This window comes from Anomalospiza imberbis, chromosome 1 (genome assembly GCF_031753505.1).
Source record: "Anomalospiza imberbis isolate Cuckoo-Finch-1a 21T00152 chromosome 1, ASM3175350v1, whole genome shotgun sequence".
NCBI classification, from domain to species: Eukaryota; Metazoa; Chordata; class Aves; order Passeriformes; family Viduidae; genus Anomalospiza; species Anomalospiza imberbis.
In genome coordinates, this window is record NC_089681.1 from 68124883 (window position 1) to 68147024 (window position 22142).

At 35.4% G+C, this 22142-nt stretch overlaps 1 long non-coding RNA gene across 1 annotated transcript; it reads left to right on the plus strand.

The window, feature by feature from the left end:
- Nucleotides 1-2502: 2502 nt before the first annotated feature.
- LOC137479727 (uncharacterized) lies at nucleotides 2503-7413 on the plus strand. Its single transcript, XR_011002481.1, has 3 exons — nucleotides 2503-2613; nucleotides 3408-3510; nucleotides 7336-7413. It is a non-coding gene; the product is annotated as an uncharacterized lncRNA (long non-coding RNA).
- Nucleotides 7414-22142: the final 14729 nt, after the last annotated feature.

Genomic DNA, 22142 nt, shown 5'->3' on the forward strand with positions numbered 1-22142 from the left:
CCTCAGATGTGGGCCTCGGTGAGGCCTTGAAGCCGGTGGCGCAGTTAAGAATAAGTTTGTGGCACAGTCAGAAATTATGTTAAGGTATAACACAATGTACTGAGCTATCTAGGTGTGAATTAGTATAGGTCTGCAGTGTGAAACTTTAGCCACCTTAAGACAGGAACAAACAATGTTTGCTTGCCAGTGAGAGTGTGCTCACGATTGTAAACTATCTGGAAGTGTATATAAACTACTGTCTATAAACAATAAACGGAGAACGTATGATTAGCCACATTGGTTAAGATCTGTGTTTGTTCCTGTCCAGCTCACCTTTTTTTGTTAGTCCCTGCTTTAAGCTAGCAGTCGTGGTGGTCTTCAATGAGTATTGATGTGTTGTGATGCACATGGAGAGAGGAAGATGAAACACCTGCACAGGGTGGCTCAGACAGGTGGACAAACAGCTCGCTTAATAAGATTACGACAGGAAGGCTCCTACCCTTAAGGGAGCAGATCACATATTTGGGATGGGACGGGGATGGGCTGGTGGGAGAAATAGTGACTTTGATTGATAATGAGTTGAAAAAAACCCAAAATTGTCCATCCCCTTGGGTCAGTAAAATTTGGTTTTGCCTCCTGCCAGCAGAGCATGGAGCATGGACCAGCAGTGTCTAGATCAGAATGCCTCATCAAAGTGGCTGAAATTATGTGATTTGGACCAATGCCTTATTTAACCTAAGGTCATGTCCCATCCTAAGGCAAATCTTCCCTCTTTACAACCTAGCAGTTTGTGGCAGGGAAATATGAAGATCCTTTGCCTACATAATATTGATAGAAATATTCAGAGAAATATTCAGATACCAAAAGAGGACACTTTGTGTAGGAAAGGACTAATCAAATTAAGATAAGAGATTCACAAACATTTTCGCAAAGAATAATGCAAATGTTGTGTATATTTTTTATACATTGTCCAAGATCTATCAAAATTTCAAGGATTCCAAAGTGTAAAGAACTCTGGAGCAAATGTTAATGTAATAAGAAGCTCAGTAGAAGATGTGCTTGAGTGTTTGTGGTTTAATTTGTCAGTCCACATCATCCTACTTTCAAATATTTAAAAATTCCAAGATAGGAGAAAAACAAATTCATATGACTAAAAGTAGTCAATAGTGAACTGTCAAAGCTGACATTTCATGGACAATCATAAGATGGTGCTTATATTAATAAATTACTTGGGAGATTTTTACTTATCAAAAATATCCACAGAAATCAGAATTTATTATTTAATCATATGCAAAGAGAAGATAAGTGCTACATTTAAACTGTAATATAGTTTGACTAGCTCTAAAATAAAACCTGTTATCTACGAGGATTTGTATAAGATTAATTGTGGAAAAAAAAAAAAAAAAACAAGGAAGAAAAATCTCTTAGAGCAACTGAATTTATTGTAGGCAAAAGACAAGTAGAGCTGCAGGTCAAATGTTGTACTAATGCCCAGTCTGGCCCCAGTGTCATAATTTCAGTAGTCAAATACTCTTTATTTATACCATGCCTCTTTTGCACTAGTCTCATGCATACTAAATATTTACAATTCAGTTCTCCATTTATGGCTTTACATTGGCAACAGCTTTTTAAAATATTTAATAAACTACTCTACTTAGCAGTTTATATGCCATTTGGGAATATGGCAAGAGAATTTCTGGCAAGTTATACCACCTCCTATGGTGCTTCTTCATTGCAGAATAAACCAGACTGTTATTACTCCAGTCAGTATTATAATCTTATATGACATCGGAGAGCACATTGAACCATGCTGCTCATATCTGTGGATTCCCTGTTCTGATATACTTGTGCATAGTATAGAAAATGGCTGTATAGTTCATACTATTCTTTTTCTTAAGCAAATATAGATCCTGTTTATATTAGAATATATAAGATTTAGATTTACACCTGAACAGTATCTTTAAAACAAAATTCAACAACATTTCAGTGTAGATTCTTGAGTCTTAGTTTTGTATGCAGAACCTTGAGCTTTAAAAATTGTAGAGACATTATTAATTGAGCAATTACAATAATAAATTTTGACTAGAAGGAAGCACTTGCTAGACTCTTGAATTCTGTTAGATTGCTCTTTCCAAATGATTTCTTTTCTAGAGCTGCAGCATGAATTGAAACATGGAAAGTGACAGAGCACCATATGCAGTAATCTAAAAATGTAAAGGCACCTGTCCTCTGCCTTTCTGTGGAGAACAGCTGAATTTTAAGAACAGAAAATAATCCTGTTCTCAATACTTGCTAATTGGCTGAGCATTTGAATGCTGGTCCACAGGAAGAAAGGAAAAAAAAAAGGTAGGGATGAGAAAGACTGTGCAGAAAAGGCATATGCAAATCAACTACAGCTTTTAATTTGCTGGAAGTAGAAATTTTAATGCTCATGAAGTATCAGCTCTACAGCATTCTAACAGATCTTTCAGCTGTAAATTCCATTTGCCATGAAATCAATTCAAAGTTCAATATTTTACTTGCAAAAGCCAAATCACAGCAGAACTTTGTTGTCCTCTGCTTACTTGGGAGGGGAAGGCCTGAGACTGCAAAAAATTTGTGCCTACCAGGCTGTGGAGGAAGGAGTTTTCAAATGTAGAGAAATAATGAAAATCAGAATCATAGACTTTTAAAAATTAAATTTAGCCATTTTTAAAAGCTTTAAAAAGCTTAATTTAGCCAAGCTTGTGCATGTTAAATGTTGGACATCTTTTGCATCTGAAAGATTATTTTGCTTCTGGCTCCTTTTAATAAGTCATGATGAATGTTTAATGATGTTTCTTAAAAATATCCACATTAACTAACCATGACCCCTTATCTAGGGCAAGAAAAGAGAACACTTAAGTTAATGACCCAACGCCTGGGGAACCCTATATTCTTTAAAGTACAGAACAAGTAAGGACATTTATAGATCTGGCGGGAGATAATAAAAAGTGCCCGATTTACATTGAAAGTCAACAGCAGTCCTCTTCAGACCTCTAAAAACCTCTCCATTTGTCAAGTAATGGGAGTGCACACAGGTTATGTCATAAAGTTAAGTGCACAGATAAAGGCATTTGGGAGGAGAAAAAAGTATCCTGTACTCTTCCTAGACAAACTTTGACTTAAATGAATACTTTTTTGGTTCTATATATAAAATGCTCCACCAGGTGTGAACAGAGCAATCTAAGATTGCTCCATTTGTGTCCCGAGAACACATGTAACATGATTAATTACTGCTGTGTTTCACTGCAGTTTTAGCTTCCCAGTCTGGTCTTTGTGCAAAACAAAAGCTGGTAGTTTTGTGGGGAGAGATAAAAACATGGGATTTTTTCTTTAGGGTTACAGGCAGCCTTTCCTATCCTGAGGCACTGTTGTCCTCACCCTGTATTCCTCACCCTTGTCTTCAGGCGCTTCATGAAGAGGTCCAAACTAAAAGCCTCATTGCCCTATGACTGTTGTCTATGGGCACTGGAGAGAGAGAGGCTCCTCTGTGGGCACTGCAGCCCACAGGTGAGCTGTAACACCTTTTGTGTATGTCTATCACTCTGGCTTATTCATGGAGGACTATTGCGGCGATGGCCATGGGAATAACTAAGTTTGATGTATGATGTAGGGTGACACTGGACCTGCCTGGATGATTATGGATGACTACTTCCTCTCCTGGATGACTATGGAGAAAGGTAGGAGAGAGTAACTGATTCAACTTCCTGCTGAACTTTTGGCTTTTACATGCTCAAAACATGAGTTTAAGGAAAATTTACTTTAAAGAATAATACTGTAACTCTGCTTCTTGTTGTAAAGCACTGAATAAAACTAATGTTTATTCAACCTTTAATGTTTATCAACATTTTCTATTTTCTTTTCTGCTTATTCCTTATGAAACAATCTGTGATTCTGTGATTCTAAACTCATTCCATTTTTTGTCTTGAAGACAGATGTGTATTATTGCTAGTTCCCTTTCCAACAACTTTTTTTTTTTTTTTGTCTATTTCTTCATTACTGATACATTTTAAGATTCAAGTTAACTTATTTAGGAAGTTCTTTGTGATTTCTAAATGCTTTTGAAATTTTTGGGAGATATCAATACCCTATAAAAATATCAAAGCCACAAATATGGTCAAGAGTATTTAACCTATCTCACAATAACTTTGCTCATGAAGGGCAATGAGAAATATATATAAAGCAATTGAGGGATTTCTCTTCATCTTTACGATCCTGATAAGGTCTATAAATCCATTAATGTACAAGTTCAACAGCCTATTTTAATTACAATGCATTGAATGGTAGCTTAGCAGGACAGAATACTTTCTTTAAGAGATATATACAAGGTTTTCAGGTTTTTTCTCATCCAGAAAACAGATGTTTCCAGACAGAAACAGAATGTTGAGTTTCATTAGAGACCCATGCAATAACTAAGCTGTTTCAAATAAGTAATTCACAACCAAATAGACTGTGTGTCTCTTGTCTTGGCAATGAGACATTTGGGGAAATAATTTCAGAAGTATCTTTGAAAACAGAGAAAAAATCAGGACACTCTGTTTTGCCAGGACAGTTACTCCCCTTCTAATAGTTCATTAGAAGTTAATTACAGGTTCACTATTCAGACCAATTGGAATTCATTGAAAACTTTGTCAAAGCATTTTCTTCTTAATGATAAGACAATATAAAGTTTGTTTTTCATAGACATGAAATTTCAAAGCCAGGTCTCAAAAATATTTACTGCTTTTATTCTAGCAATTGACCTCAACACATTATTCATGCACACACTTGCTCATATGTTAGGGTATATGCTAACACACATGTATATGATATATCTCTGTCTAAATACGTATACCACATGTGGACCCTCTTCAGGGTTTAGAGCTATGGTTATATTCAATAATTTATTACTCTCTATTTAAATGAGTTAAAAAACTGTAACTTGATACTTAGTTTTTGACATAGAGTACTACATCCAGCTCTGGGGTCCCCAGCACAAGAAGGACATGGACCTGTTGAAGCAGTTGCAGAGCAGGGCCACAAAGGTAATCAGGGGGCTGAAGCACCTCTCATATGAAGAAAGGCTGAGAAAGTTGGGAACGTTCAGCCTGGGAAAGACAAGACTCAGGGAAGAACTTAGGGAAAAGGGAAATGGCTTTAAACTGAGAGTGGGTTAAGATTGGATATTAGGAAGAAATTCTTTACTCTGAGGGTGAGGCACTGTAACAGGTTGCCCAGAGAAATTGTGGATGTCCCATACCTGGAAGTATTCAAGGCCAGGTAGGATGGGGCTTTGAGCAATGTACTTTAGTGGAAGGCATCCCTGCCTATGGCTAGGGATTTAGAAATATATGGTCTTTAAGGTCCCTTCCAACCCAAACCATTCTATGTCTACGTTTCTGGTTGGTTTTAACATTCATTAAGGTCAGCTCACAGTTATTGTTCTAATACTAGCTGGCATCCATGCAATTTAGCATTTCTTTTAATAAGGCCTTTTTGAATTTTCAGGATTTTCTTTGTCTCTTTCCTCCCTGTTTTCTATTCTGTTGAAGAAAACATGGATATGATGATATCAATGAACTTGAATGATGCAAAGTTGAAAAACCTGTAAGAGAAGCTCTGGTGAGTCAGACTAAAACATCATTCCTTTTCTTTGGTACTTATCTCTGACAGTGGCCATACAGAGATGACCAAAAAAAAGTTAAAAAAAGAGGGCAAGGATGTAGCAAAAAAATTTCTAAATGCTTTCTCAGCCTTCCTGTACATGTCTCCATATGGTCATACATTTAATAATTTCCAATAGTTTTAATTTCTCTGAATCCACCCATCTGCCTGTTACCCATGCACAAATTTAGCAACTATTATATTGGTGTCAAAAGACTACCAGATTCATTTTACATTAAGTTATAAATATTTTGCAGTTATATTCAGCCCTTCCCTGTAGACAGTCTGTAATTTCCTTCTCAAGGGCAACTAGATAGAATGTCACATTCTTGAAAGTCTAATATATTATGTAGATAATCAACATGTTCTTTAGAAAGCAGCCAGAGTTAAGTAAACAGGTTATGTTAAGATACCCTGAGGTGATCAATTACAAGGTTATTTTCTGAAATGTAATGGGTTTGAAATTTTTCAACAGTTTTAATGTATTTATGTGACTTACAAAATTCAGTTTCAAGATTTCTATTCATTTAGAGGTATTTAGCATAATTTCATCCATTCCATTTACTTACATTTAAAAGAATACATATGTAAGTTGCCAGTACACTTTGAAACTAGTCCAAATTCAATTAGATGGTGAATAATGTAATTATATCATTTAACTATTGCTGTTTTGTTCCTTTGGGTCCTTTTTTCTGCTCATCTACTTTTCAGCCTAGAAATTAAACACATTCTCACTCTTTTTCATGTGAATACACTAGACAAAGTTAAAGAGTGGGATGTAACATATTGATAAATTTATGGAAATGAGAGGAAAAAATTATAGAATTGCCTGGGGAAATCTAAAGAGAATATAAATGGAGTTTAGATTAGTACAATATACATATTAATAAGTCAGAATAAGGTATCCATTTATATAATTCCAATGCCTTCAATCCATTTCTGAAGTTGGTCCCTGGTGAGGAGGCTTAATTTAAGCATAGAAATGCTCTCCAAGTTCCTGAACTCAAAGAGAATGCAATTAACATCACTTGCCAAACGAGCCCATTGCTATTTTTGAGACTGTTGGCAAAAACAAAGGAGCTTTCCTGAATCTTTGAGATCAGAACACACTGGAAAGTGTCCTGTCCATTGCTCCTTCCCACCAGAATTCTCAGTTACTGAGGATGTTTAGTGGCCAATGGCTTTTACATATAAACTATGAAGTGCATAACATATTTATTTATATGTAAAATATGAAGAAACAACATCAATTCTTATTTAAATAAAAATAACACACACCAAAATATGCAGTGAGAACTACTATTATAAAGTAATGGCCTAAAGTGTAACCAATGATGTTTCCATAATTATTTCCTATGCTAATGATAGATGAAAGTGTTGTTTCCTGTTTAATGATAACTATTGGAAAATTTTGACATTGCAATATTGACCTCCATGGCTACATTATCAAGATTTTTTCATTTAAATTAGAGACATAATTCCTCATATTGGGAAATGAGCAATGGAATAAATTTTTCATCTCTCTGTTCCCACTTTCAAACTAATTCATATCATTAGTGATTAAAAGTAAGTTTGTTCTGAGGTATTAATACCCTCTTTAAAAAGAAATATACAGCAGTTTCTTGAAAGCTGCTGAAAAAATTGAGAATGATTTTTTACATTAAATCACTTTCATATTGTTTATTTTTCTAGAATGTTTCTGACAGAAGTGCTACTGGCTTGAATGGAAGATGAGTTGTTATTCAAAACGTTTTTGTAAATAAAGTTTAAGCTAACTATAGATGAGAGCAGTCACTTTTCCTCTGTGATACAATTGTTGTTTTTTCAGGTTATCTGAGATTTGAATCATTTGATCAAGTAGCAGAAATAGTACAGAAATGGTTAAGTGGTGACCTAGGTTCAGATAATCTCCAGTTTAGCCATCTATCATGCAGTATCTCCACAGAGCTACTTCTCTTCTTTTCTCTTCAATTTCCTTTAAAGTGAGAGGAAAAATATATTTAATTTTAGCAGAGACATCACCACGAGGTCAAGGTAAAAATGTGAACTAGCCTAAGTATAATAAATAGTTATATGTATAGACCTGCCTTTATTCATCCAGGCATATTATTACAGGCACTATTGAAATGGTTGGTTTGTAATGTTTGCCAGATTAAAATCTTATTTGCATAATGTGTTTAAAATGTTATACTCAATATTTGGAAAGAAGTCAATATTTGTTGCAGGTTGATTTGCACAAATGAGATAAAATTAAATTAAATTGGTTAAAAGACTTACTATCCTATAGCATAAAGTTTCTGCACATCCTCAGCAATACCATGTGAACTGGTAATAATCAAGAATCTCAGAAAAAGTGTCAAGGACAGTATAGATATAGCTTAAAGCTTACGCATTTTCTGTAACAGTGATTCCTTTTCTTCATGCTTAATATATACTGGAGGATTAAGGGTGTTTGCAGACTGTCTTTGCATTAATTATGTTGATGTCCTTCATGTCATTATGAACCATCATGTAATTTTTCCTGCGCAGTACTCTCTCTTTTTGAAAACTATCTCTTGGACAACATTTTGCAATTTGTTTTTATTTTTTCACTGAAGACAGAATTGGTAAGATTGGGAGTGATCCATCTCCCTGCTGCAGGGTCATCCTACAGCACATTTCACAGAATCATATCCAGTCAGTTTCTGAAGGTCTCCAGTAAGGAAGATTCCACAACCTCTCTGAGAATCTTATGCCAGTACTCGGTCACCTGCACAGTAAAGAAGTAAAATAATCTTCACATTCAGGTGGAACTTCCCCATGCATCAGTTTCTGCCTGTTGCCTCTTGTCTTGTTGTTTGGCACCACAGATTTTCACTTAGTTTACCTCCTTTGTTATGTCTGAAGTGAGAAAATTCTTTCTGTCCCCAGCTGTTTATGTTGAAGAATCTGACTTCCACCTTGCATTTGACTCAATTTGTAGAAATACTTGAAAGTAGCACTTTCCGACATGTTTATTTATTTATTTTCACCAACCAGAATATTGTTTAATCAAACTGCTGGAGCTAATGACTTTGAAACGAAGCAAAGAAGATCCAAGAAATGTAAAAGTTTGATGCACTTGAATACTAGTGAAATGAAATGAAGGTTAGTGTCTTTGAAAATATGTACAGGTACTTCCTTCTCTTTTTTCTTTTATTATTTTTCTGGTTTTCTTTTCCTTTGTTTGTTTGTTTGGTTGGTTTTTTGGGTATTGTTTTGTGTTTCTTTGTTTTCTTTGTTTTTAGTAATCTTAAAATTGGTAAATTTTAAGGCTAGTAGGTTTTGTTCTTTTTTTTAACAATGTAAAACTATTGTTTCTTTGTAATTTTTTTGTATAACTTCAAAATACTCCTCTCTGTCTTTGAAAGCGTGGAACAAGCTTATTGTTATATTACTGCCCAAGTGCCAAACTTACTTGGCTGACATGTCTTTGTGTTTCTTATGCTATTAAAAATCTATCCTTAATTGCATTAGGCTATTTTAAGAGAAGTAATGTAAATACTTTTAAACAGTAATTTGCTGCATTTAAAATGTGCTCCTGTTACATGTCAAAATGTTGGGTTCTATCCATATTTGTGGTAAAGAAATTGCAATAAAAACTGTAGAAACAATCCCAGCATTAACAGTAATAGATTGCTTTCTTAGGGAACTATTTCGGGATTCCTGGAACTAGCTCATCTTCCTCATTGGTACAGTGAGGCTTTGCCACATCCTGAAGTCAGATGGCTCTTACTTCTTGCCAAAGTGTCAGATGGTGCTGTGCTTTGAGTCTTGAAGTGGTGTTGAGGGGAGAACACAGCTTTTATTGCAGCTCAGACCTACACATTAACAGAAGATGATGTTAGTTAGGTATCTTTCAGCTGTTTATAGGTAAGCCTTTTTTTCTTTTTTGTAGGGAACAAGTAGGTACTGTTTGTCTGAATTGACATTAATATAAATGAAAGTTGTCAAAACATGCTGACGGAATTTATAAAGGTCCTTTCATTATTAAGCACACACCTACCCACCTCAAATGTGCATTGAGAAGCTTCTGATAAGAAGCTGTAGTAGCACAGGGGTGGAAGAATGATTTAAAATGACAGGTGTAATAAGGTTCTTAGTGCTGAAGGGAATGATTATTTTGATGGCTAAGCTTGAAATCATAGCATAATCTGTGTAAGAAACTCTCACTGAAAATCTGTTCTATCCTTCTTTGGACTGAGTAGTCTGCAGACGAAGACTGAGTGGACCAGTGCTGTTGCTGTGCCATGAAGCTGTACCATTACTACCCTTTAAAAAGCTAGCTCAGGTTCTTGAAACAGAATGGCCACATTAGAATAAATGTCCCCAGGCTGTTTTGTCCTGCTGAGAAGCAGGATTTAGGGCCTGGACAGAGCATGGTTACAGCTTCCACGACTTCATTTATCTCCTTCAGCTCCACTGAAATGTGCCAAATAAATGTCCAGCTGTCCAATTCTATAAGAAAACTGGCCTTATCCTTAAAAAAGGAATTTTAAATGTATTTACTGTGTAATTCACTGTTGAAAAATATCCCCACAGTATATGAACCACAGCTGGTTGAGGATCATGTTGAATTTCATTTTGAAAACATTGATTTATCAAATGGATCTGGTTAGGGTTAAAGGAGGAAAAAATATATGACTTCAAGATTCTTTTCATTCATCATGACAGCTTCTTTCCTTTTTCTATGCAGCTTGAAGGCCCTATTGCCAGTGATCCCTGAAAAGCTATTGAAGTGTTTTTTCTTTATTATCATTTTCATATTATCATTCTTTATTGTCATTGCCTCAATGCTAAGAACCTGGAGCTAACCAATAGAAATGAAATTACTTATTTTGGATTTTTGGCAGATAAACCACAAAATGCTAGTGCACCTTTTTCTGGCAAGAGCACTTGTTGATGCATGCAAACAAGGTCTGTTATAATGAGCTGCTGGCCAAGAGTAGGCATCAGATTTTAATCTTAAGACTTATGTCCTTTTGAGCATATGGTGCTTAACGAGTATCTTTCACAGCCCAACTAGTAATGAGAACTAATCTAAAATGAGCTAGCAGCAAACTGCTACAGACCAAATAGGAGAGTCATATTCCATATTTTCAGTGTAGAGTTAATTGCATTTCTAAAATTTAAAGTGCATTGTTGACATTTCAAGAGGTGGATACAAACCACTGGAATGTCATAAACCAAAAAAAGCCAGGAGGGGTCAAACAGTAGAAGGTTTTGGCATAATAAACATTACCATTATGCTTTTGTTTATATCACACTTCACTTGTACTCATCCATATCATGACCACTGCAGCCTAATCAAAAATCTGTTTCTAATATGTTCTGGAAGCCCTTAAAACATTTGCATCTTGCATGTATTATACCACTGCAGTTCAAATGTGAAGGCTGAATGGAATGAAATAAGTTAATGTCTGGATCTTAGATGAATATTTAAACCACTCCACATACAGAGAGAAAGAAATGATGAAGGAAAGGGAAAAAATGAAGAATTAATTGCTATACATACTAAAGCTGAGCAAATTCCACATAATTGAATCTGTTTCAAAAAAGTAGGAATACCTGACACCTGAGTTGCATGGATAACATATTTTACCCAAGTGCTGTTGGCACAGATTCTTGTCACAACATTGTTCAAAGGGAAGACCTGGCATATAGTCAAAATTTAGACCCAAAGTACTGGAAAATTAGGAAAAAGTCATCTTGACATTAAACATTCAAACATAGATATAGACATTCAGTATAAAATACTAAATATTTGCAGGAACGTATGCTTCATCATTGTGTTCCAGTTGCAGACCAGGTGTGGTACTGCCTTCTCCACTGACTGCTAACAGCAGCTGAGAGCCCTGCTCTTAAAAGATTTTATCTTGATAGTTATGAGGAATAGAAGTATTTCTTCTATGCCAGGATTGCAAAAAACATCATAGAACCAATAAAGGCATACTTAGGCAAACCACAGAAATGACAGCACTTGTATAAATATACAGTGACGATCTGGATTTGTTTGCATGGCAAACACCTAATGCCTTGGGGAAGGGGAAGAAATACACACACACACACACACACACACACACATATATTTTATAAATATATAATCTTTTTGTTCCACATAGGTTCCACTCTGTAAAATTTCTGTCTTCCTACTAGAACTTAAATTATTTCTAGATCAATTTCTGGTGAAACTAATTTCTAGGTTTATTGTGGTTTGGTTTTTTTCATCTTTGACAGACTTTAAAAAAAGGAGATTCAGATATAGTAATTTTGTGTTTTATGAAATTGCATAATAAAAACATTAAAAAACATTTTCAGCAACTTGCTTTCTAAAATGCAGGCCCAACTGCAATTATTGTGGTTATTTCATGCTGCTGGGACAAAAAAGAAAATAAGAAATGATTAATACTGGTGATACATGCTAGATGAAAATAAAGGATGACAGAAAGGGGGATGAACTAGATATGTATCATATTATGCCTGTCTCCATGGAAATCATATGTTCTTTGTATTTAAAAATATATGCACAAATATTTTATGTTACATACTGTTTAGCTAGTTACTTTAGAAGGGTAACATTTAGGTAGCTCAAATTTTTCTTTTAGTATCTGGTTTAGGCTCTTTGAGTCTAGTTGCCAGTAGAAGATATTACACTTTAAAAAAATTAGCTGTAACCTTGTTAAAGCCATAGAAATATTTGTGCTCCTGTAAGTAGCTGAACTACACCTAGGACTTAAATATGTGTATTTAGTGAATACCTGCCCTGGCACAACTTCAGGCCAATTCCTCTTGTTTTGTCATTAGTTGCCTGGGAAAAGAAGTAGATCACCACCTAGCTACAGCCCCCTTTCAGGTGGTTGTGGAAAGTGGTAAGATCATTCCTGGCCCTCTTTTTCTCCAGGCCAAACAACCCTAGTTCCCACAGCTGCTTGTCATGGGACTTGTGCTGCAGACCTTTCACCAGCTCCATTGCCCTTCTCTGGACTTGCTTCAGCACCTCAATGTCCTTCTTATAGTTGGGGGCCCAAAACTCAATGCAGGATTTGAGGTGTTTTGTGTCCCAATTGGACAAGGTCCTCTGACCTTAACCAAATAGCATGGGGTTGTTCTGTTGTCCTTTGGAGGTTTCTTTTATCATTTTTATTCATGCAAATATATTTTAATTTGGATGCATTCCAGGAAGGCAATTAAAGTACTGCATAACTTTTGGTGTATTTTAATTTGTTCTTCAAAGCAGCATTTGCTGATGTGGACTAATCAGCTTTTATGTGCCAGTGAAAGCACAGAACATGATGACAGATGGTAAGCCAGAAAATTTAATGTAGCTAAATATCCACTGTCATTGTTAACCTACACAGTGACAACTTTGCTGTCATTTTGTACAGCATATGAGAGTTTTCCTTCAGCTATAGCTAAGTGATCAAGATTTACAGGACTGACTGTATCATGGTGCATTTGAACATGAAATATCCAACTGATATATCAATGAGATAGTCCTGATGAATGCTACGAATTCAATTAGGCAAGACATAAGGTTTGTGGCAATGTCACTATGAATATCTATTTGCTTAATCAGTGTATCTGTCTTTCCTTACACTCTCATAATGTCCATCCATAGCCATTTATTCACATTAAACTTGTGGGAGATATTTCAGGTGTCTAATTAATACTGTAGGGGGAAAAGAATCAAGCAAGTTCTGCTGATATTTCTGTTCAATATTTTAAGGGATCTACAAAAGACACAATAAATAAGTTTTATTTGAACTAAGAAATATGTGCCTAAGAATCTTTTCAAGCAATTGAGCTCTTCGTATCAGGAACATCAAAGGAGAAATACACTTCAAATTAATGTTCCTCCATAAAACCAGAATTTAATGCAACTGCAAAGGTTTTAAACTCTGAGATCTTTTTAGACCTCTGCCGTATAAAGAGAATTCTACAGTAAGAATTTAAATAACAGAAATTTTATTTTTAAAATAATACTTTTTATTGGGATGTTTTAATTGTATTTTAGTTTATGCATTACATAACTTATCATGTCAGCAATAGGGAAACACTGACTTGTCAATATTTACTAGAAAGAAAGTATTAAGATTTAGGGTGGGAGAGTGGGAAAGAGGAGTGTGGTATGAATTCAAAACAAAGCTAGTTTGAACACCTGTCTTCCACTCAAATTACCAGTTTTACTCCGGATATATGGTTCCTAAACAGGCAATCACATTTGGCACATTGAAACTGAAAACAGTTTTTGGTAATTGATGGTAAAGTTTCTTCTTAGGTGAAGCTTCATATCTTGCATAAATAAACTTTTCACAGGGCATTGTAGAGAACTTCTTATCTCCACTGAATGTGCTGAGATTATTTTATTATTAGTGAATATTTGATATGTTTTGTGCTTTTTGATCAACTCCTTCTCTCTGATAATGTTTTTCCAAATGCTTTCTAGCCCAAACCCATAAGAAAAAAAAAGGTTTTTCAAAGAAATCACACATACATGAAAGCAAGTTAAATAAATGAATGGCTTGCCATTGTTACGAGCTGAAAAATTTTCAATGAAAATTGTTTTTATGTATCCTAATGTCTTTTAAAACCCAAAAAAGTTTAGGCCAAAATTGGTACATAAATTATTAAGTACATATTGAGGTAAACAGTATTCAGGCAACAGCCTAATCTTCTCTCTTTATTCTGAGCAGCTGATGAAAATACAAGCAAGAACAACATCAGCTAAAGTCCCCTCCCATTAATACCAAATGGTTCTCTGATTTTCATATTGACTGATTTTTGTGCAGCAGTCTAGGGGAAATATACATTATTTATGCTACTTAATTGCAGAACTGACTCCACATGAAATAAAAGGAACAGAAAAGGAGCATTTTGCAGACTTTGATTTTAAACTGTGCTCTTCCAGCTTAAGTGTCCACAATAAGGTCTCTCTCATTGTCATGTATAAAATATCTTCATGGCTTCTTCATGGAGATATTCTTGGCTTTTCTTTAAATATGGCCCTATCATAGGGCTCACATGGCTCAGATGGCAATCCTGTATTTAAGAATTTATTGTCAGAAAATTTCCTGACTGGAAGATTTCAATCTCTTGTGTGTTGACCTAAGAACAGCTGACTTATTCCTCATCACCTAGTTTGCGCTCTTCCTTTTTATTAAACTCCAGCTGTCTGTTGTACTTCTGCACGTTCAGCTATATGTGTCCAACAGCTATATCCAAAAAATACAGAGCAGCTCTAATTCTCACATTCAGGACTGAATGCCTGTATTGTCCTATTCCCTAGGCACTACTGGATTGCCACAGCACTTTTTATGCTTTGCTTAATGCATGTTTTGTTTGTTTTTAAATACGTGCTATTTTCTGGAGGGTTCTTTTTTACAGTTCACAGTAGGGCGCACACACAATTCACACACACAAACCCAATGTAGCCAGTCAACAGTAAAAGAGAAAACCTACATGGTAGTAGCTAATTGCAAAGTAAAATATAAAAAGAAATTCCAAAATATATCAAACAGATTGTCTGAATGTATGAAACATTGTCTTCTCCTTCTTCATTCTGTGATGTATTACAGGTCTATCAAAAATATTGCATTGGACAGGAAGGAGAAGCCATCCAAAGATTTGTACAAATGTCATATTTAGAAATTGTATTCTACCCCCTTAAGGGTCTTCACATTTTCCTGATAAAATGATAAAAGAGTCACAAATAATGCCTTGCTTTTACTTATGAGGACCGATTGTTTTCTCCAAAATTACAAGGCTCGCAGGATGGAAGACGCTGCAGAAAACCCAGCAAAAGAGGAAGAATCTCTGATGAGCAGAGCTGGATGGAAAAAAAATAGAGAAGCAGTATAGGCTGTGTATTGAAATAAAGACTGATTTGATATTTAAACAAGATCTAGAGCTGAACATCTTTTTCATGTGTTCAGCCTGCTGTTGTGCTTACCAGAATGCTGCTTGCTGAGAAAGATCACATCCAGATTTACAGCTCAACAGTCTGATACCTCTTTCCTTGGAGTTCATTTCAGCCACCAGCCCCATAACAGTGCCAATAATCTCTTACAGTAAATCAGTAACAATATCTAGATGAGGATGCATGTTTGAGCCTAGTGAGTCTGGAGTTTTATTACATGAGATCATTTTACTGATTATTCTTGTTTTTCACCAAGATTTTAGATTTTGTGTCAGTTCATTGAACCCATGTGCCTCATCCTCACTTCTGCCACCCTTCCGCATCATTTGCTTAACTTTACCTCCTCCTGATCTTATATTCTTCTGCATGATACAGTATTCTTGACCATGAGTGTTGCATCACGGTTTGGGGTTTAGTTTAGGGGTTCTGATCTGTTAGCTAGCTGTGTTCTGTGTACCCCCATGCACCCCCTGTGTTTGTTCCCCATTCCCCGCCCTGCCATGGCTGTTCACTCTGGGTCCCCGGCTGTTAGAGCCACTCCTGTGACCACGCCCCGTCCTGCCCTGGCCGTGTCCCTGTCGGGTGCCGTGGTCCATGTCATCGCCACAGCACCTGCCTCCATTGGGCGGGAGGGTCCCTGCTCTCCTCACTCTCTCCCCTATATAATCCCGCGCCTCAGAGTGCTCAAGGCCGTGTTTCCTCACACGCAAGCTGGGAGTGGGTCACGGCGCCTTGGCACAGCTCCCCGCGGCAATAAAAGACTTTCAGCCTTCCAAGCATGGGGAAACATGGACGTTCCTTCACTCTTTACTGGTGTCTCTTGCTCGCAGTGGCGAGAATCCGCTGGCACCCGCACCCGGACTGCAGCACAGAGCCGAGTCTGGAACATGCGGTGATCCTGCGTCCCAGAGGGAGGCGGCACTGCTCTAGGTGGCGGAGCTGCCTGGGGGCCGGAAAAACACAGAGAGACACCGCGCATCAGCCCAACTCCATCTTCTTTTTTATTTTGATTTTGCAGCTAGAACAACTATTTACTTATTTTCTTTCATTTCAAACTAGGTGCAATTGTAAACTATTTTTAACCTCCATGCTTCTTCCTCTGAATTACTTCCTACAATCATATAATATAAAATACGTCTCTGAAAGACAGATCTGTTGACTTCAGAGAACTTTATAATGTCTTAATCATTCCAACACTTGAAAATTGCAACAAGGTTTCAAAAAAATCTTGAAAACAACCTAAGTTTTATAAAAGAAATATCCTTTGTTTTCCTTGCAAATTATTTTGGAATGCCATAACTATAAGAAGCAATGAGGGCATCAAAATATTACCAGGTACTATATGCATCAAAATTTCTTCTATATTAATACTGTCAAAATTATTGAGCAGTGATATGTCAGTTTGGAGGGTTAATCAAAGACTTATTTTTGAAGTTCATCATAAGACTGGAGAAAAATGTTTTTCCTTCATTCTGATGGTAGTCTCTTTCTGGATAGTTCTAAATCATCTCTGCTCAAGGTTGGTCTTTAAAAGCCACATGTCACAATAACATCATCCTGGGCCCCATTTCCCTGCTATTGCAAGCCAACAGAAAACATTTTTTATGAAAGTGCAAGAACAATGTCAAAATATCATTGTCCTTGTATTTACTGAGAATTCAGTTTTCCCTCCACTTTGGAAAAAATAATGGAGAAGTGACTATACCTAAGGATTATCAGAAACATCAGACATAAGGATTTTTCTCAAGGACCAATTTTTAATAACAAATTGGATTTTGTGTTGAACATGTGGGTACCATTTTCCTCAAAAAGGAAAAAGGTGGCAGGAAGTTTTCTCCCCTTATATAGAAACAGTTGACTTTAGTTTTAAATTCAGTGGATCTTTTTGTACGTGTTTGCTACAGTCCAGAAAAAGATATATTATCAAACACTAGTACTCCAGCTTTTAAAGAAAGGCAATAAATATACAGCTTTTTGAAGAAATAAAAATGTTTTCCTCTTTATCATCCAAAAATAACAACTCAGATTAAAGACATGAGGGCACTTGACCTGAACTTTTTTTGTTCCTTATGACTTTTGGTTTTTACAGGTTACTTAATCAGCTACAACTTGAAAAATCAATATCTTCATATTTTACCTTAGCTACCCAGTGCTTAACTCTATATATCTTCCTGTCAGATAGAGGTCTGTGAAGGTGATAAAGAATCTTGAACTTGAATTAGTACATTTCACAATGTAGATGTGCGATAAAAAAAAATGTCACTATAGGTCAATCAGTCTCCTGCAGAGAAGTGAACTGCATTTAATTTTGGATTTGCAAGATCTTGAGCTGACCAGTGTGGTGGGAGAACCTAGCCCATTTCCACATATTTGTACTTGAATGAAGAAAGATGACAAAAATAAGAAGACAGTGTTTACTGAACTTTGTTGCAGCTAGACTTTTATTTTAGATAAGTGAATAGCGATTCAAAAGTAATGAAAAAGTAATGATTAAGGTATGTGAAGAGACTTGTAAGATTGTGTATCTTTCCCTGCATCTTTCCCTCTATCCTGCTGTATTACAAAGACAGTAGCAATGGGCAGTAAAGAGAAAATACGCCAAAACAACTTCTCAGAGTACTCTGCAATTTCTACAGCTGTATTTTTGTGTACAGTTTTTTATATATGTCTGGTAAACTAAAAATAATCTGTGTTACATTGTGAAAGTATGAGTATTGTTTTTAATTAAATATATATGACTGCCACAAACTCAGGATCAATAAAATGAGATCTGAATGTTCAAACTTAATCTCAAAAATCTATCAGTTGAAAGGGATAAGGAAACTTGTTTCCAATGCTAGCACATGAAACAATAGCCGATATGGGTATCTGAGGAATATCATAGAATATATTAATATAGATGTATAACTATAGTTATGTTGCTACAAAGTGTGTTAAGGGCCATAAAAAGCTAGCAATTCTTTAGAGAGATAATTATTTAACTCAGTTATTCTTTAGGTAGAAGTTTGATATAAATACAAATTATTTGTTTGTGTCTTACTTTGCAAGTTTGAATAGAATCTGCCAATAGGACTTTTATTTCCCAAAAAGTACTTTTCTGCTAAAGAACTTTATATTTGTTCTCATCACTGCAGTAAAGCCTCCCTTATTCTGAATAGTGATCAGCAATCTTATCCAAACCATTAATCATTAAATGTGAGAGCCTTTTCATATATCTACTATGGCTTTCTCAGTCTCTGTGATTTAGTAAATACAGATCTCTTAGTAAATTAAGCACCTCTGAATAGTCAGTTTCAATCAAAAGAATCACCATTTCTTTGTGGATATGTAAATCATATACCCAGCTCTCACAGTAGAAGCCTGAAGTAGTGGCCAGATATAATAGAGTATTTAATATATTCATGCTTGTTTATCTTAAGCTCAGTATTAACTGAAAGATTTGTTAATGTTTATCCCTTCAAAAAAGTGGTCATTTTATTAATTTCCTGACTAGTGATTTAGTTTGCAATAGATTTAGAAAGATTTTAGTTGAACAAACACACCACCCCTTCAATGGTTATTCATACAAGCTAGCTTAAAGATGACGCTACCCGTGGCATTCTCATCAGATTTTACATTGACTGAAACTGCCTACAGCTATAAATTTAAATCTGTAAATGTAGAGGTACTCATGTAAAAGGCAATTATTCACAATGTTAATTTGAGGTATAGTTGCTGCTAATTTTCCTTTTCGGGTACCAAGAAAAACTAGATTTTAATTTTCAAAATAGTAAGTATTTAATTTTTTCTGTGAATATTCCAGGTAAATGGTTGACATCTCACTTTCTCCTGTGCTAATATGCAATGGTTGATAATTAGTTTTCAGAACTGATAAAGCATTTTCTTGGAAGGAAGGGGAGGGAGAATCTGTTCCTTTGCTGCATAACCAGAGATTTATTATTGATAGATAAACTCCACACAAATGGTGCCACTCCAAACACAGAGTTTATAACATCCAGGTCCCATATACAGTCTCTTTTCCACAAATAGTCAGAAACTGGATCTCAACTGTAGTATTGTTTTGCTCATTATCATAATTACAAATATTTTGTCCAATCTGGAGTACATATACAGACTGATAGTATATTTCAGGATGAAAATATTCTTCTTGTGTTAATCTTGAAAAAGTATCTCTTGAGAGGTTTTATTGAATATTAATATCTGCTGATCTCTCAAATTTTTTTTCTGTATATTTTTATGTCTGTATTGGTCGAAATCTTTAAAAAGCCTATAAGATTTTAGCTATAATTTTAGAAGTAATGGAGAACTTTAGTCTTGTGAGTCACACAGCTATAATTACTAATTCTAAAGTATTTGTTGTTCAAAACTTATTTCTCAAAAATATTTAAGTATTTACCTTAAATTTCTGATAAATTTTCCATCTCTACCTTTTCTATTCAATTATCATGAACTGACATTTCTAAATCCTAGAACAAAAATTAGAACCAGCTTTGTGCTCAGGCCAAGTGACTAAGAGCTTTACAGAGTCTTCCATCACCTGAAAACCTAAATATGAAAACATATTTAAAAAAACATTCAGGTTGTATCATAAGCCTGCTTTAACAGCATGTTGCTCTGTTAGTACTTTGGCAAGAGATTGTTCTTCTCATCTAATTTTAGATGCAGTTCCACATTATACAGATGTTGCACTTTTGTTTTCCTCTCAAAAGCACATTTGAGGGCTTTTTATTTTTGATAGGGATTTTTTTTAAGGAAAACCTCTTTTTCCTAGCAAGCCACCAACAGGTGTTACTGTGGAAATGCAGTCAAATGAGATTCCTGCTATTTTAAAAATATTTTTACAAGCGAATTGTGCCTTTTCATTACTCAATCAGTTCTTCTAAATGACATTTTTATAGCTATTTATTTATATTCCAGGTTTATATGCTCATCCATTTAAATTTTGTCTGTATTTTTTTTAAATTTCAATTATAAATTATTACCATTTTAATACAATCTAAGACAGAAAAATAGCAAAATATTAGCATTTTTATCTAATAACCTCAAACTGTTTTGTAACATTAATGAATGCTAGTAGTATTTTCTAAAACAGATAATCCTTGTCATTTCAAACAATTTAGCAAACTGGAAAGTAAATGTACAGTAGGATTAAGTAACTTCCCCAGGATTAAACAAAGAGTTACACAGCTATTTTCTTGCAAGCAAGATGAGCACAGCTAGATATATTTCCTCTGGTATTTGGGGGGAGCAATTTATATCTCATGTGAATACAGGCTTGATGGACTGTGGGGTTTTTTGTCTACATTCTTTAATGGGTATTTGTAAACCACAGGTGGTTGGTAGACTGCAGGCTGGGATCCATGACTTCAGGGTTTTTTTACACCATAGGTCGTGGAACAACTGAAGGTTGCATTTACTGATAGAAATTTGAATCCCCTGTCTGGGACACTGAAGAACAGAGTAGCAGCCATGAAAACAGACCTGGATCTGTCCCTGTTGAGCAGGTTTATAGAGGGTGCTGAGGTATGGTGTGTACACAACTGGAAATGTGAGGATTTGACAAAAACTACACCACGTGTATCTACACTGGGTACAGTCCTTGGACAGTCCTTGGACTGAGGAGAAGAGGTGTGTTATCCCTCTTAGAGCTCTTTCTCTGAGAGCACCCAAAGTGCTCATTAAACTCTCACTGTGCACCAGTGAAATGCAACAAAACTACAGCAAAGTCTTGTGGTTTATTAGTACATTTACACTGCTTCCTGATTTAGACATCTCCATGGGCTACCTTATAAAGATGCTCCAGTGACCAAGTCCTAAATATACTTGTGCAAAAAACCCCAACCCAAAACCACACCATGCCCCCTCCAAACCCACAAACAAACAAAAGCTACAAGTTAGTTTTTGGATTATTTTGTTGTCTTTCCTTCTATATGTAATTTTTTTTTCTTTGAGATATTCATTGTAATGCATAATTTTTTTTTTTTTTTGTTTAAAAAATATTTGAATCAAGGGGGAAGCTAAGTGAGAATGTTTATTTTTGCAGTATCTACTAGAAACACACAATAAATAGAAAATAGAAGCACATGGATGGATGGATGGATGGATGGATGGATGGATGGACATTTTGATTTTGTTTAGCTCTCATTATGGCACCTGATGCTTGGCAAAGTGAAATTATGGAGGACATGATAATTATTTTGATAGGAGGAATTATCTAGTTTCTATTTATGTTATAATCTTTCCAAAGATTCATGGGCCAGCATTCTCCTATGGACTGAAATCAAGATCCAACTTACTTTATCTTTGAAATCTAAACACGTGGGGTTTTTTCTATTCATTTTTTTGCCATTGTTCTGAAAAAAGGAACATCCAAAGTAACAAATGTGTCAATACAGAAGAACTTTAATGAGGATACATGTTATTAGGAAATATCATTTTGTGCCTCAGGAAATTATTGTGATAGTGATAATATCTTTCAGAAATGGATACTGATGAAAGCAAAAAAAAAAAAAAAAAAAAAGGAATTTTCTAATGGCTGTAGGACAGAGAAATCCCATACTGAAAT